At 42.6% G+C, this 14903-nt stretch overlaps 1 protein-coding gene across 4 annotated transcripts in view; it reads right to left on the reverse strand.

The window, feature by feature from the left end:
* Positions 1 to 14903, reverse strand: part of slc8a4b (solute carrier family 8 member 4b) — a 99260-nt gene that overhangs the window by 82975 nt on the left and 1382 nt on the right. The window contains exon 2 of one of the 4 annotated variants that reach the window (XM_035148765.2): positions 14220 to 14303. The gene's annotated coding sequence lies outside the window, so the exon portion shown is untranslated. Of the gene's footprint in view, positions 1 to 649; positions 862 to 14219; positions 14304 to 14903 lie in introns of those variants that run through there. The other 3 variants (XM_035148764.2, XM_035148763.2, XM_035148766.2) reach the window with 3 other exon arrangements.

Here is a 14903-nt window from a genome sequence, read left to right on the forward strand (position 1 = left end):
TGTCCATACAGCATATATAATCCATAAGGCTGTAATTCGTTTCAACATAATTCAATTACAGTTATATCCTGTCCCTTCCTGCCCTGCACCCTGACCCTGCGCACTCCCTCCATCTCTCACCCTGTAACCTAACCCAGCACCAGCTCCGCAGCCTGCACGGTCCACGACCCCGTTCGACCGGGTTACAGTCCTGCAATTGAGGGGAACGATCACGGATAATCTCCCTCCAGCAGCGACAGCTCCCCGGTCAGGATCCCCGGTTTACGCACATACACTTTGCCTATTTTCTCAACGGACTGCGCGCTGGAGAAATGCTTAATTGGAGCGGTGCTGGTGGTTTCATCTGGACGTGCATGAGGCAGAGGCTCAGTGGTGTCGCACACACCTGACCGAGGGAGAGAGAGAGAGAGACCCCCACCGGACCTGCATGCCTCCCCTTGTCTCCATCAGCTCACCCTCCGCCTGATCGCCACCTGTCAGCTCCGAGCTCCGTCTTTACGCACGAACCGATCCGCGCACACCACCACCAGCCGCTGCAATTAACGCGACTGTCAGAGAGGTCGCACGTCTCTCTTCACTTCGTGTCACACGCACGGCACGGATAATGCAATCACCATAAATGCGCGTTAATAACAGAGGTAATACACACGTTTGTTTGCGTCCTCTCACCGGTTCGGCGCTGTGGAAGAAAGCCCGCGTCTGGATCCGTTCATTCATTCATTCACGCACTCATCCCTCCATCTGTTCATCCTTCGCTCCGTTCAGTCCCTCACTCAGACACCGAATAAACGACCGAGCACGCGCACTTCATCCGCTGGCTCGCTCGCGCGTTATTTCACCCTCCCTCTCTCTCTCTCTTTCTCTCTCTCTCGTGGCTAAGGATGGGGAGGAGAGAGAGAGAGAAAAAAAAGAGATGGAGGGAGGCTGAGGAAGGACGAGCTGATGTGAGCAGGAGAGGAGGGATCATCACTGGGCTAGACGGTGTGTGTGTGTGTGTGTGTGTGTGTGTGTGTGTGTGTGTGTGTGTGTGTGTGTGTGTGTGTGTGTGTGTGTGTGTGTGTGTGTGTGTGTGCTCATGAGCGTGTGTGATGGGGGGGACACTCAATGAGTGTGAACCAAAGAAGCATGCATGACCAGCAGCATCACCCAGAGGAGTTGAAAGAAGAGGAGAGAAGAGAAGAGAAGAGAAGAGAAGAGAAGAGAAAAGAAGAGAAGACGAAGAGGGGATGAAGAGAGGAGAGGAGAGGAGCAGAACAGGAGAGAGGAGAGAGGCACCAACCATGAAGCACAAACTTCCTATAGGGACCTTTAGTCCCTCAACTCTCATTTACTGTTCTGTGTCTCATATTATCATATTAAAGGCGTAAAATACCCCCAAAAAACTGTGCTGATAACACTTGAATTAACTAATTAATTAAGCTACATAGTAAATAATGAATATGGAGTAACATGGAGAAAGTAGACAACAATTACTACTACTAACACAATCATCAGAGAAAATTCTCCTCAAGATCCCAACTACATTTTTGGTGCGGATCTGGATCAGGGGGCAGATAGAGGAATTTCTCTTTATTTATCATTTCATTTAACATTGGGCATTTTTAAGATTTTCTTTGATTTCGCAGAGAATATTGATTTATCTTGATGAAGAAAAACATCAAGGATATTTTGGGAACTGGTAACTGAGTGTGGGCAATTTGGTGCAGGTTGATTGGAGTTTTGGGGCTTGGCAATAGGTGCTCTACTGAGTGCCATTATGTTTTTGTGCGCGTAATTTATCCCTGCTTGTGTTTATGTTACTTTATTGCTGCAAATCTTGCAGGATTTTGGGACCTTCCTGCTAAATATAGGATAAAAAAGGTCAAAAATCAGTATGAAGAATCAAAACTCTAACCACACAAACACTGTCACTGTGAACGTGTTTTACTACAGACCCAGAAATATGGCGTTAGGAATTTACTTGTGGATTTATTAAGTGCTGGTCCGCCTCACCTCGCCTCACCTCTCCAGAGAGAAGGTGTTGAAAGATGGCCGCAGACGAGATGAAATGAGCGGACGAGGAGGCGAGTGTCGAATTAGAGAGAAAGGGCAGAGAGAATATTGTGAAAGGGGCCGAGGAGAGAGGACAGAGGCCGTGAGGACAAATGAGGAAAGGAGGAGGTAGAATGAAAGGCGACAGGAGAGATGAGTGGGATGGGTGAGGCTGTGAAGGAGCGGCAGAAGGGAGAGGAGCGCCGAGGTCGGTGTAAATAATGAGGGAGAGGAGTAGTTTTACATTATCGCTCTTTTCGACACAGTTGATCAGAGTTCTGTCTCGGCGTAAAGGCCATGCTTCACGCCGCAAGCTAATTTACACCCTGAGGGGACACCATCACTCACACTCACACACACACACACACACACACACAACCAGCTAACGTTGAACAATTCCAGCCTAACTCTTACATACGCAGAGAGAAAGCGGCAATCATCCACATCCAAATGTGTTCCAGCTCAACGCATAAGTGCAAATGCAAAGCTGGACAAACAAGCACACGTGCACACATGCACTCACAACATGACAAAAATATGCATGAACAAGCAAGAGCACATAAGCACATGCATACACGCAGATCCCAACACATCCATTTTGCCTTTACACAGATTTCTATATAATAACCACAGTCCATGAACATAACGGAGGATTCTTTGAATCTTTGTGCATGTAACATCAAAGCACTTAATTAATGAACAAGATACTGGGCCGTGTTCGAACATCGGGGAATAAGTACAAAGGCAAAAATATCACATGCGCTTCCAGGGTCTTCTTGTATTTAAAGAACAAGGCAGTGGATTTTCTGTTCTGTAACTTTTATTAGCCCTGTCCATTGGTTGGTTGGTTAATCAGCAGGATTACACAAAATCTACAGAACGGACATGGGCCAAGAGAGAAGCCTTTCAATTTTATGGTAGAAGATTGTTTTCACTTTCTTTAACAATTGGAAAATGGGAGGACATTTTCATCAATTTCTCAGAGAATAATTCATAGTTTAATGGAGCATGTTTATTAAGGGGACTGATATTTGTCAGTGTGTGTTATTTGGTGCAGCTCGTTTGAATTTAAGGGGATTGTTGGGCCTCTGCCGCAGCATCCGCTCTCCTGAGTGACATTCATGTGTCTGTGAAACGTGCATTTGCTTGTGACTATTTTCATTCACGGATTAACACACATTTGGTGTTTCAGTGAGTTCTTCTGACAGCAGGACGGTGTTTGCAAGACTGCCTCGAAATAAACTACAGTGACCAAACCAGCACAATGTTGTGCAGGCTCTGTGACACAGTGGAAATGAAAGTGTCAGGCTCTCCCAAATAATTAGTAAAACCCATAGGCCGAATAAAAACATGGATGACATAACAGCTTCGACAAGTGAAACCAAAGTATCTCAATTGCCATGTGAGGGCTGGCTGTAGTGTAGGTCATAAACCCTGCCTACTCCATGTAAGTGGAGGGGACATAGACCAAACAAAAAATGCACATTAAATACATTTTTCTCAAAGTTGGTTTCTCTCATTTTAAGTAATTGTTATCAAACTGCTGTTTATTCAAGTGTTTATTTTCCAGTAAGTTTGGATTTAATTTGTTGTTTGATGCTATTAAAACAGGGTGACATGTATTGATTGACAGCTGAGACTGACTCACGATTGGTCAAGTCCAAGTATTTGTGGGACCATCCTTAGCTCCATCCACCAATCACTACTGCACAGACTCTTCACAGACTTCTCCAACAGCATCTGAGTCTTATATTAGCGTTTTATTTTCTTTCAACAGTGAAACATCACTGATGAAAAATCTGTGCTTGAAATTCTGTTTCTCATGATGCCATCACGTTAATTTGAATAGTAAAATGGGAAATGGGAACTCCATAAAACTCACGATTAAAATCTAAAGACTTAAAAAGGGAATAGAAGAAACAACATATAAAAACAAGCGTGATTAAAACAAGTACATAATACTTGTCATATTCACATAACGACAACAAAAGGCTTCAAAGAAGTCATTTAACATTAACTTTCAAAGTAAAAAGTTAAAAAATATATAACTGATTCCAGGTCCCAGCATCTTTTTCAGTCTACTATAGCGTTACTCCTCATGCCATTCCTTTCTCCTGACTAACTCTTCCACATTTCCTCTTCTCTCAGCTCAGCATCACAGCATTACAGATTCAGTGCCTATTAACCCTCCCCCATCACCTCGTCATGTGTGTGTCTGTCAGCCTCCATATTCCCAAACAAACCACAATGATATCTTCAGAGGAAGCTCCACGTCTACTCAGTTTCTATGGCAATGGGAGAAAAAGTGGAGCGTTGTGTCTTTCCACTGTAACATAGCTGAGACCGATAAACGTACCACGATGCATTGGCATGTTTGAAGGCAGCATTGGGAGCCATTTCTGCCTGGAGGATAATTGCAGTTTTCCATGAAATATTAACTGGGTTCTTTAGCATCACACTTGTGAAAGTGTAAAACATTGATTACAGTCCTGTTCACTTTATGTGACTGTAATGAGTCTTGTTTGAGTTCCATGTGACCAAAACCATTATGTAAAACATTAAGACTTTAGTATAGCTACATCTAAAACCACTGCATATATATAGAGCATGCGCCTACACACACTATTTCAGAAACTCTGGAGACCATTTATCATTTTATTATGTCCACTAAATCACCCTCCTTGTTACTACAGGCTAGCAAACTAGCTCTAATTAGAGATGCATTGAACGGGAACAATGTAACACTCCCTTCACCAGTTAAGCTGTCTGGCTGTGGATGCCCACAGCCCAGCTTCTCATTTCAGCAGCGAGAAAAACCTCTTATCTGATCGCAAACTAATGGTGAGGAACATTAATTACATACAGACAGCAGCCAACTGATGTTTGGTCCTGTTGCTCCATCTTAGCCTCAGTCAAGTAACCACCTACTGTACCTTTACTAATTCCACAAATATCTGTCCGTATGTGGAACACATATCTCATGAACCTTTAATCGAATCAACTTCACACTTGGAATATCTATTGATAATTGCCAGAGAAAGTTCAGTGTCTGTGATTTGGACACACAATACATTCAATACTAATAGAAATTGAAATAACAGGCGACCAGCACTCTGTAACAGTCATTGGGGCCGGGGCAGTGTGCCTTCAGTCTGCGGACCGAGTTGAACATGTCTTCTTGGATAAACAACTACAAAAACTTGGTCAAACCGTGGGTCATAAATCCCCAATAAATCATTTTGATCATTTGATTATTTTAATTTCAAATTATAGGAAATGAGACACAGTCCCAGACAGGCTGACCCATGACAGGTGCTGATCTCCATCATGGCCATATCATTCACAGAATCACTTCCTGACCCATACTGCAACCCTACACCAAGTTTCTTGTAAACCGTTCAACAGTTTTTGTGTAATTTTAATGACAAACAAAAAAACAAGTGGACAGGGGTGAAAACATGAAACAAAGTCTGTTAGTCACACATACTGGTAGGTAGTTGGCTCTACACAAAAGCCAATTTCTTCTTCACACTGATTTGGCGCATGTTACTGTTCCTTATAAAAGTTGATATACAGGCCTAATCCGTCTCCATTCAACGTACCTATAAACAACAGTGCAACACGCATGCTGTTGCATTGTGTTCTGATATCTAACACGTGTTTCATTTGAACCACCATTAATTTGCTCTGTCGTGTGTAGGATTATTTTAAAGATTAGTGTGACAATAACTATAGCGAGGACGTGTGAGACAGGCCAGAGAAAAAAAGGACACAAAATCCCAAGGCACCTACATGCTGGAAGACTTTTTTTTTGAGTTGGACATCTTTCCTTGGTCCGAATGCCCTGAAGCCGACAGTAGTATGGTGGATGACCATGGAGGCCCTGAGATATATCAGGCTTTTGGATCCAGCCCCTGTAATCCCCAAAGCCAGAGCTCTTGGAGCTGAGCGTGGTGTCCACGGTTTCCAACTGTAAAAGCAGTGTGTCGCTATCGAGGGACAGACTGTCCTTAAATCTGAAACCGTTGCTAAGCCACACCGGGGTCTGAGGGGAGAGAATGCAGACCAGAGGTGATTCTACAGCTGTCGAAAGCACAAGGCTGAACCCCTGCAGCATAAACTCATGAGAGTGATGGCTCTCGATAAGCATGCATTTGAAAATGAGCAGTTGCTGGGGGACATGGGCCGTCCACACCTATTCCATCCAACCATAATCTATACTCATTTATCCTTTAAGGGTCGCGAGGCCTAGAGCTGACATTTCGCAAGAGATGGGGTAAGCGCTGGGTACGTCACCAGCCCATCACAGGGCCGACATACAGAGACTGCTTTCAACTAACTTTTTAAAGCCAAGACTTCACAAAAAGTATTTTTATTATAAAAAGCACAAACTGACTGCATTTCACAATAAATATTACCAAACGTGTACTTCTAGATTTGTTCTGCAATCACTTTCACTTCTTGAAAATACCATCATTTCATGCTTTCATAAGAGTATCATAAGGTTCAGAGACATAACTCTATCACAAATACTAGCACACATTAGTGATGTTAGTTTGAAGCGGCGTATTGTTGGAAAGGAGCCAGTGTGATTAGAGAAACTATCTTCAGTAAATAAAGGCTAATAGAGCCAAATTCCCCAAATCCCATTGCAGAAACCTCCAGGCAGTCGGGGGAGACGGCTCAAAAATTGGACATGATTACACAGCAGCTCTCTAATCAAGCCATTCTGCTTTATCTCCATGCTTATAAAGCATTGTTGGCTCCTGATTATTCACGAGCCACCTCAGACTCTCTGTGTCAGGCCACCAAAGCTATTGTAAGTCATGCCGAGCGCAGTCCACGGGGGAGACGTGAAACAGAACGAAATGATGATGAGGACTGCGAGCTAATGAGCCTTGATCATTTGAAAGGGGAGATGCGCGTCGCAGCCACACTACACTACGTCTCTCTCACACCTGCTGAAATATGCAGGGTGACATATCCTCACCCGCTTGTACATACATCCACAATCCCGCCTGGACACATGAAACCACACGAATGGATCCAGAATCGCATAAACAGTGTGAGTTGTCTGTCCACCTGAGGTTGTTTTAGCAGTAACGGCAATGCGCACGCATCAAAGCATCTGCCGCTGTGGTGTTGTGGCCATTAGGCACATCGTCAATCACAACAGAAGTCGATTGCTAAATGCTTACGTGACTCTGGGTCCGACTGTTGTCGACTATAAACAAACCTTCGCACGCTCGATATACTGTAGCATTCAAGGCTGTGTCCACTCACCAAAACAAACACACACACACACACAGTAGCAGATACATGCATTCAAAGTGAGTGACTCGCCAACATGATACACAGGAAAACATCCACACAGAGTCAGATGAGATGAGATGTGGACTACTTCCATCAGCATGCTGGGTTATTGATCAGTGTTGAAATGGAGCCGCTGATTAATCAGGGGGCAGAAACCAATCAGATCCATGACGGACGGACGGACGGACGGACGGACGGACGGACGACGGACGCACGCACACACACACACACACACACACACACACACACACACACACACACACACACACACACACACACACACACACACACACACACACACACACACACACACACACACACACACACACACACACATTTAGAATCCCTGTGTATCCTGCCAGATCTCCCTGTGATTTGTGAAAATGAAAATGCACTCTGGAGGCCAGATGGTGCCTGCATTACCAAAGGTATAATCTCTATGAACAGCTTCTTTATGTGAATGTGCAGAGTTTGGGTCTGGAAGCCTTCTGGACACTGTTTCCAGTTTCAATAGGTTTAGGTCGACCGCAGGTAAACAGTCTGTGTGGAGAGCAAAAAAGGTGGAACACATTTATTGAAATGTATCGGTTATCTGCATTTTAATTTATCTTGATTCATATACAGAAAGCTGTTAATACAGATTAGCTAAAATGTCGCCTGGACCTAAAATACCTAGAAAAGGTGTCACTGTTTGTGTTTTGTGGAGAAGAAACTCCTGGATATCAACTGTCTACACCGGAAGCCCCAGAATATTGGCTGTATCCCGCAGAAGCTAATTCATCATCAGGTTATAGCTGATGGGCTCAGAGATTCCTAAAGGCAGCCGTGCGCTGTCATCTGAAAGCAAACGTCAAAATCTGTGATCAACACAGCCACAATGGAAATATCTTTTGCCAAACCATGTCTAAGCTTTGTCTCCACTTGTGCAGTATATTGTGTAATTTGAATATAAAAACTAAAAAGGGGAAGTTGCGTCAAACAAAGTTCAACTACCATCACCAGTGTAACTGTGAGAACATCCTGGAGTTTTGAAGCGCGTGTGTGTATTTTGGCAACTCCACCCAGAAATCTCAGACCAAATCACTCTGTGGATTACACCATACATGTCTGAAACACACGTAGAAGGACCAGTCCTAAAGTGGGAGCAAAAATGGACACGCACACACACACACGCACGCACGCACGCACGCACGCACGCACGCACGCACACACGCACACAGAAACACAGAAACACTCTTAAATTGTCACCTGACATGAAATCATGTTGTAATTTTAATGTGTACTCGCTATAAACAATATATTACCTATAACCTCATCTCTGCTCTCCGTCACATGCATGCATGTGCACACAAGTATCCTCTATTCAAATACACATGCATGCATCCACCTGTGTTCTTTCTCTGAGTGTGTGTGTCTCATACACACGATTCAATATACAGTAACCTGGGGTGTTGCAAGAGCAATGGTTCTAAACTGCAATTCATCACTTCTGTCTCCTTTGTTTCTTCTCGCCTCAAGCAATACTGACCTTTCACTGTGATTCATATCACTACACACACACACACACACACACACACACACACACACACACACACACACACACACACACACACACACACACACACACACACACACACACACACACACACACACAGCAATTTAACACAAGTTGTATGTAAACACTCTAATCTAGTGCTTTTTGCTTTTAATAATTTTGTGAAACTGAAATGTATCCGTCCACTGAGTAAATGTCCGTCAGTGATATAGTTAAATAATATGATGGCTTTTAAAGAACAGAAGTAGGATGAAAAATACACTGAATCATTGGCATCGTGTTCCAGCTCCATTCCTTAATGGCGTCCATCTTTCAAAATCTTTATTTTATTATTTCTAATGCAGATTTGCATTGTTATGCTGATATCACTTACTCTTGTTTCTGTTCTGCTGACTGGGACATGCTGGAGCCAGCAGTCAGTGTAAATTCTCATTAGCATTCAATGGTTTGTTAATGTAATTGTGCCACTCCTGCCGCAGTGTATTACAGCACTTTTCTAACTTTGTGAGAAGTTCAGTCAGAGTGGAGGAAAAGTTGTTCACGCTGAATGTAATTGCTAACGACTTACGCCACTTTTTTTGTGTCCCAATGTGCTCCGAGTGATGGAAAATCGAAATGTGAAAATATATTTCCCCAAAATAAAAATAAAAAAATCGACTTTTCCTCCTGATTTTCAGCTTGTTCTTGTTTCTGTTTAGGCTCTTACGATTTCTGTTACCACCTGGCTGAGACCCAACAAGCAGCTTGTTTCTATCAAAGTACATAAATTAGTAAAGCGAAATGACGCCATCAGCCAGCAAGCTCTACATGAACTAGTTCAGTCGAGCAACCTAGATACACAAGTGGGGAGGAAAAAGATCGGGGGAAAGAAAAAAAAAAGAGACACAGCAGAAAGTGTAATAAAAGGGGGATAGTGAGAGAGAGAGAGAGAACAAGGGGGATAGTGAATGAGAGAAGAAGATGGACAAAGCGTGAAGGTGACACAAGGGGAGAGAAATGGAAGAAGAGGGAATGAGCGAATAAAAGGGGGAGACGCTGAGAGTTTGTGAGTTGGTGAAATGAGTGAGACGTTAAGGCAATGAGGGAGACAAATCTACTAATGCAGATACCGTGTAGTCTCATCTGAGCAGAGAATGCGGCTTGTTTTTGTGCCGTGTTACGCCTCTCCATCCAATTTCCTGTCTCCCATCACGGTCAAAACAAGACAAATAAAATCTTTAAGGCGGATAGATCACCCAGCTCCTCTTGAAAAACAGGGACGGGGAAAACAGAGGCACGGAGCGGAGCAGCTGAACGCGTCACCTGGTCGAATAGTTATTGTGCGGAATATAAATGTAATTTGCTACAACACAATGACTGTGACTGGTTGATATGTGACCTGAGGCCACTCTCATACAAAATTAAAATATGATTAAAAAAAAATATGTGCTAAGGCAAAAAAGAACTTTTAAAAAACTACTCAGTGTAGAATAATCTTGATAAATTGCACACTAACTGCTGGAATGAGAAATACTGGAAATAATAAAAAAATAAAAGATAAATGAACATCTTGATTGAACTATGGGGACTGTTGAGCCTTGGCGGAGGTCTACTCTCTATGAGTGCCATTCTAGTTTCAGAAGCAATCAATAACGAGAGGGGAATTGGTCCACCGATCCAATCATAATGGGCAGGTAACATTAGATCCCGCCCCCTACAGCTGTAGTTTAAGGAACAACTCAAATGGACTCAGACCTATATACAGTCTATGAATCAGACGAGACTACAGCTGAGACTCGGCTTTAATGATGTAGAAGACTGTTGCATTAGTGAATAGGCTACACTTCGCATTTACTTTTATTCTTAAACCTTAAAATTATATATTTCAAGCAGGCTATTACTTACTTTTACTCAAGTCAAAAAATGAATGTGGTACTTTCTGTACTTAATGTAAATGTTTGAGTACTTCCTCGACCACTGTGTCTTTTACAGCTAAATTTGCATCTCACTGTGTTACAGAAAATTGTGATTTAATTGCCACAGGCGCTGGAAATGCAGTATGCTGTATATGGCTGAGCGCTGCACTGTATGGGGGCTTTATGTCAACTCAGTGAGCCATGACATTAAGTTCTGCTGCAGGCAGAGTGTCACATAAACTGATTAGCCAACAAAAGTAAATTTACTGCAGACAATCAACGCAGCATTGCAATAATGCTTAGAGTGGGTGAGGTTGTGCCAGAGCTTTCTCACTGATGTATGATTCAGTTGCAGCAAAGTGGGAGATGCAAGAAATGAAAGGTGAAGGGTTTAAGAATCAGGAAACATTACTGAACTGCTTTTTCTATAGAAAGAAACTATTCATTAAGTATCATTAGGCAAGCATGTGCAAGTATACACCCAAGAGTTCACATATGGAGCACGTGTTCCAGATCAGCCTGCATATACGTCTACAGCATCTTTCTGAACGCACACACACATACATACCACATCAACCACATGAAAAAAACCAAAGACTCACAATATTAGAGGGTTGAAAGAGGGCTGGACAAGAGTGTGTGTGGCTTGTGACCAGATAAAGAACATGCACAGGGTGGGAGCATGTGTGTGTCCTATAAATTCAGGGTATAGATTAAAGATAGTTTTCATCCTGCTTTTCACCTTTTAGCCAAGCCTATTGTAAAAGACTATTTTACTATTTATAGTTTTTCTCCCAAATAATTGTATTTGAGTTATTTTTTGCTGAGACGCAGCTATGTTTCCTCCCACTACTCAGAATCAAGCAAAAATATCCCCCATTCAAACATTGCCATTTTGCACGTTTGGAGCCAGAGTCTGTGCAGTATTTCTATCGGGGGATGGAGCACGGTAGTCTCAGCTGTCAATCATGACATTTCACCTTACAAATTAAAACCAAACAAAAAAATGAGCACTTGAACAAACATCGGTGTGATGAGAAATACCTAGTAGCCATGTCGTCCATCTTTATATTTAGTATATGGCTTCCAGGCTTTATGCTAAGCTCAGCTAACTAGCATCCTACTGTAGCTTTAAGATTTAGTGCACAGGTATGAGTTATATCGATACTAACCCCATTTTTTAAGAAACAAGAATTAGCCTCTTAAAGGACTACTTTATTTGCTCTGGGAAAAGAAGTGTTTCCTCAAACTTTGAAGAAATGCTCCACATGTCATAAGAAGAGAAAGATTACATGGCTTGCTGAACTGGACATTCGTGTATTTTTATCCAGCGGAGGACCAAGCCAGGAATCCATTTTTAGTCCCGAACTGAAGTTTAAGAAGAGCTTGGTTACAGGAGCAGCAGGTTTACACAGGGGCGGAGTGAATGTAATTAGAAAGCTGCCATATGTCAGCCCTGTGATCAGTTATACAGCGAGGGAGCGGTCCGATTATAATGAGCATGTACAGAGAGCGGTGATGAAAGGGCTGGGGTTGAATATGTGGGCTGGAGGAGTGTATTCACTCTGACATACTGTAGGTTAGGTTTGTTCTCTCCCTGTCACTCTCGTCCACCAGAGCCATTCTGATTTCTTCCCAAATTCTCATACATTTACACCCGTCTTCTGTGCTCTTCTATCACCTCTTTCTCTATGCACTCTCACACACACTTCTGTCATGGCTTTACTTCTCATCATCTGTTGCTTTATCTCTCTTTGTCTGCATCTCTCCCTCTCTCTGTCTCCCCATGTCTGGTGCACACTGTCTGCATTTCAGATGTGCTTCCCATCTTTTTGGGGGGGAATTGGGAAACCGAATCATCCTCTCTTTTTTTGTTACACCACTCCTCCTGTGCTCCTCTCTCTCGGCTCTCCAGCCTCAAATAATTCAAAACCTGCTCTGCATCTTCTTCAGCTCCCACGCCGAACTAACTGACTGAACCTGGGTCTGCACAGAGGGGAGAATATTTGAAAGGACAGTGAGTGAAGCTGTGGCAGTGGCAGCAGACAAGCTGTGCCCTGGCACTGAATTGGAAGGAACATTTCGGGAGCCACTTGGATACACTGTCGCATTTGCTCTCAAGCAGCGACACACACACACACACACACACACACACACACACACACACACACACACACACACACACACACACACACACACACACACACACACACACACACACACACACCCACACAGAAGCACGCTCTAGCACACTGAGTGGTGGTTTGGAGACAGTGTGGGCGTGCACCCGCCTCTGTTTCCCAAAATAACCGCCAGATGAGGGGCACAGAGGCAGGGCGAGGTTGGTACAGGGAGATATAAATGGATGCTAATTGTATGGCTCCTTCAGATTACACTCAAAACCTGCAGACGTATACACAAACATGTGCGAGTCCGTGTTTAGTATGCGCGTGTACATGATTCTGCTAGTACATGAAAGTGTGTAAGATCAGCTTTTGTCACTCACACACTCTCAGCCTCTTACGCACGGTAGTTTTATGGCTTAAGTTGGTGCATACATGGTCTGACTTTGCCTCACACACACACACACACACACACACGCACACGCACACACACGCACAGATTAAAATGGATAATAATTGCATGGTTCTCAAACTGCACCCAAATCCAACCAAAAGGAGAACTCCAGTGTATTATCTCTATAATCCCTCCATAAATACAGTTCAAAAGAAGCGACTCTCAACAATGATCTTCAAGAGCTGCTTCATGCGTACGTCAGTGTATGAAAGGCTGACTGTGCAAACTTTGCATCGCATGTTTGTCTAAGCTTAGAAACTCACATTTGTTCCATTTGGATGCACTGAAGTAAAATAAGCCCTCTGACACTGAACACGTCACAGCATTGTTTCAATGACTGACTTTGCAACATTAACTTCGTTTATTTCTAGTGTCTAATATAATAGCGGGAGAGAGAAGAATGACATTGGGGAGGAGAAGAACAGGCTCTGGATTAAAAATGTTAGATAATTACATGGCTGAGTCTCCTGTGTTGACGTGAGGAAAGTGCAAGAGAGAAAAGCAGAGCACATACATGGTAATTGCACACCCATACAGGGCTGCTCTACTGTAAAGATTCTGTATAAAGAAAAGGAATGTATCCCATAATCAGCTTTTCAGGGAATGAGAAACACTTTTCCTGATGATGTCACAATGAGATTTTCATGCACGCCTAAGCCTGAAACTATGACACATTTTTTACATAATGCTACTAGAGTAATCAACTGCAATTGTAATACATATTAGAAATGAGATATTTTCTCCTTTTGTTTCCAAGACAGCACACAACCTGTGACAGGAGATGAGGCAGTGTGACAAAGATAAACACAGCTCAGAAAAAGACAAAGTGACTCAGTTTGTAGTCCTACCTCCCCACCTGCTGCTCATGCGAGGTATGACAACTAACAACAGCCTGGAGGATTTTCTGTCCCTGTCTTCCATGTGTCCCAGCACTAGAGAAAGAAGAGAAGATAAAAGAAGACATTAACCTTAAGACCTTCGAATAACTTCAGTACGTTTCAAGTAATTTAAACAGGCAATGAGAAGGCAAGCATGTAATGTGTGTCTCTATGTATTATATATGTAAATTTTTTGTCAAGAATCCGAAATTCAACTTTTAAGGTAACAGATAAGAAATCCTTTGAAGTATTTAGAAAAACAACAGACATGTATCACAAAAACATCAAATACCATTGCAATTTAACTCCTGCTACACTAAAGGAGGAAAATATTGTACTTTTTACTCCGTAGATTTACTTATCACATACAAAACATGAGGTCACTTTATTATATACGATGCACTGGAAAAAGTTCAAGACATAAAAATTCTGCTTACATGTGCGTGATTCAGTAATATTACATTATGATCCAATATTTTAATATAAATGCTAAACTGTTACAATACTCTATTACACGTGAAAGTCCTACTATCATTGATTTATTAAATTAAAGTACTCATTAAGCAGAAAATTATTTGAATTATGAAGAACTAACTCAAATAAAAAACATCTTAAAATGGTTCATTAGGTTTATGTCCCATCTAATTACATAGA

This window comes from Hippoglossus stenolepis, chromosome 23, assembly GCF_022539355.2.
Source record: "Hippoglossus stenolepis isolate QCI-W04-F060 chromosome 23, HSTE1.2, whole genome shotgun sequence".
Classification (NCBI taxonomy): Eukaryota; Metazoa; Chordata; class Actinopteri; order Pleuronectiformes; family Pleuronectidae; genus Hippoglossus; species Hippoglossus stenolepis.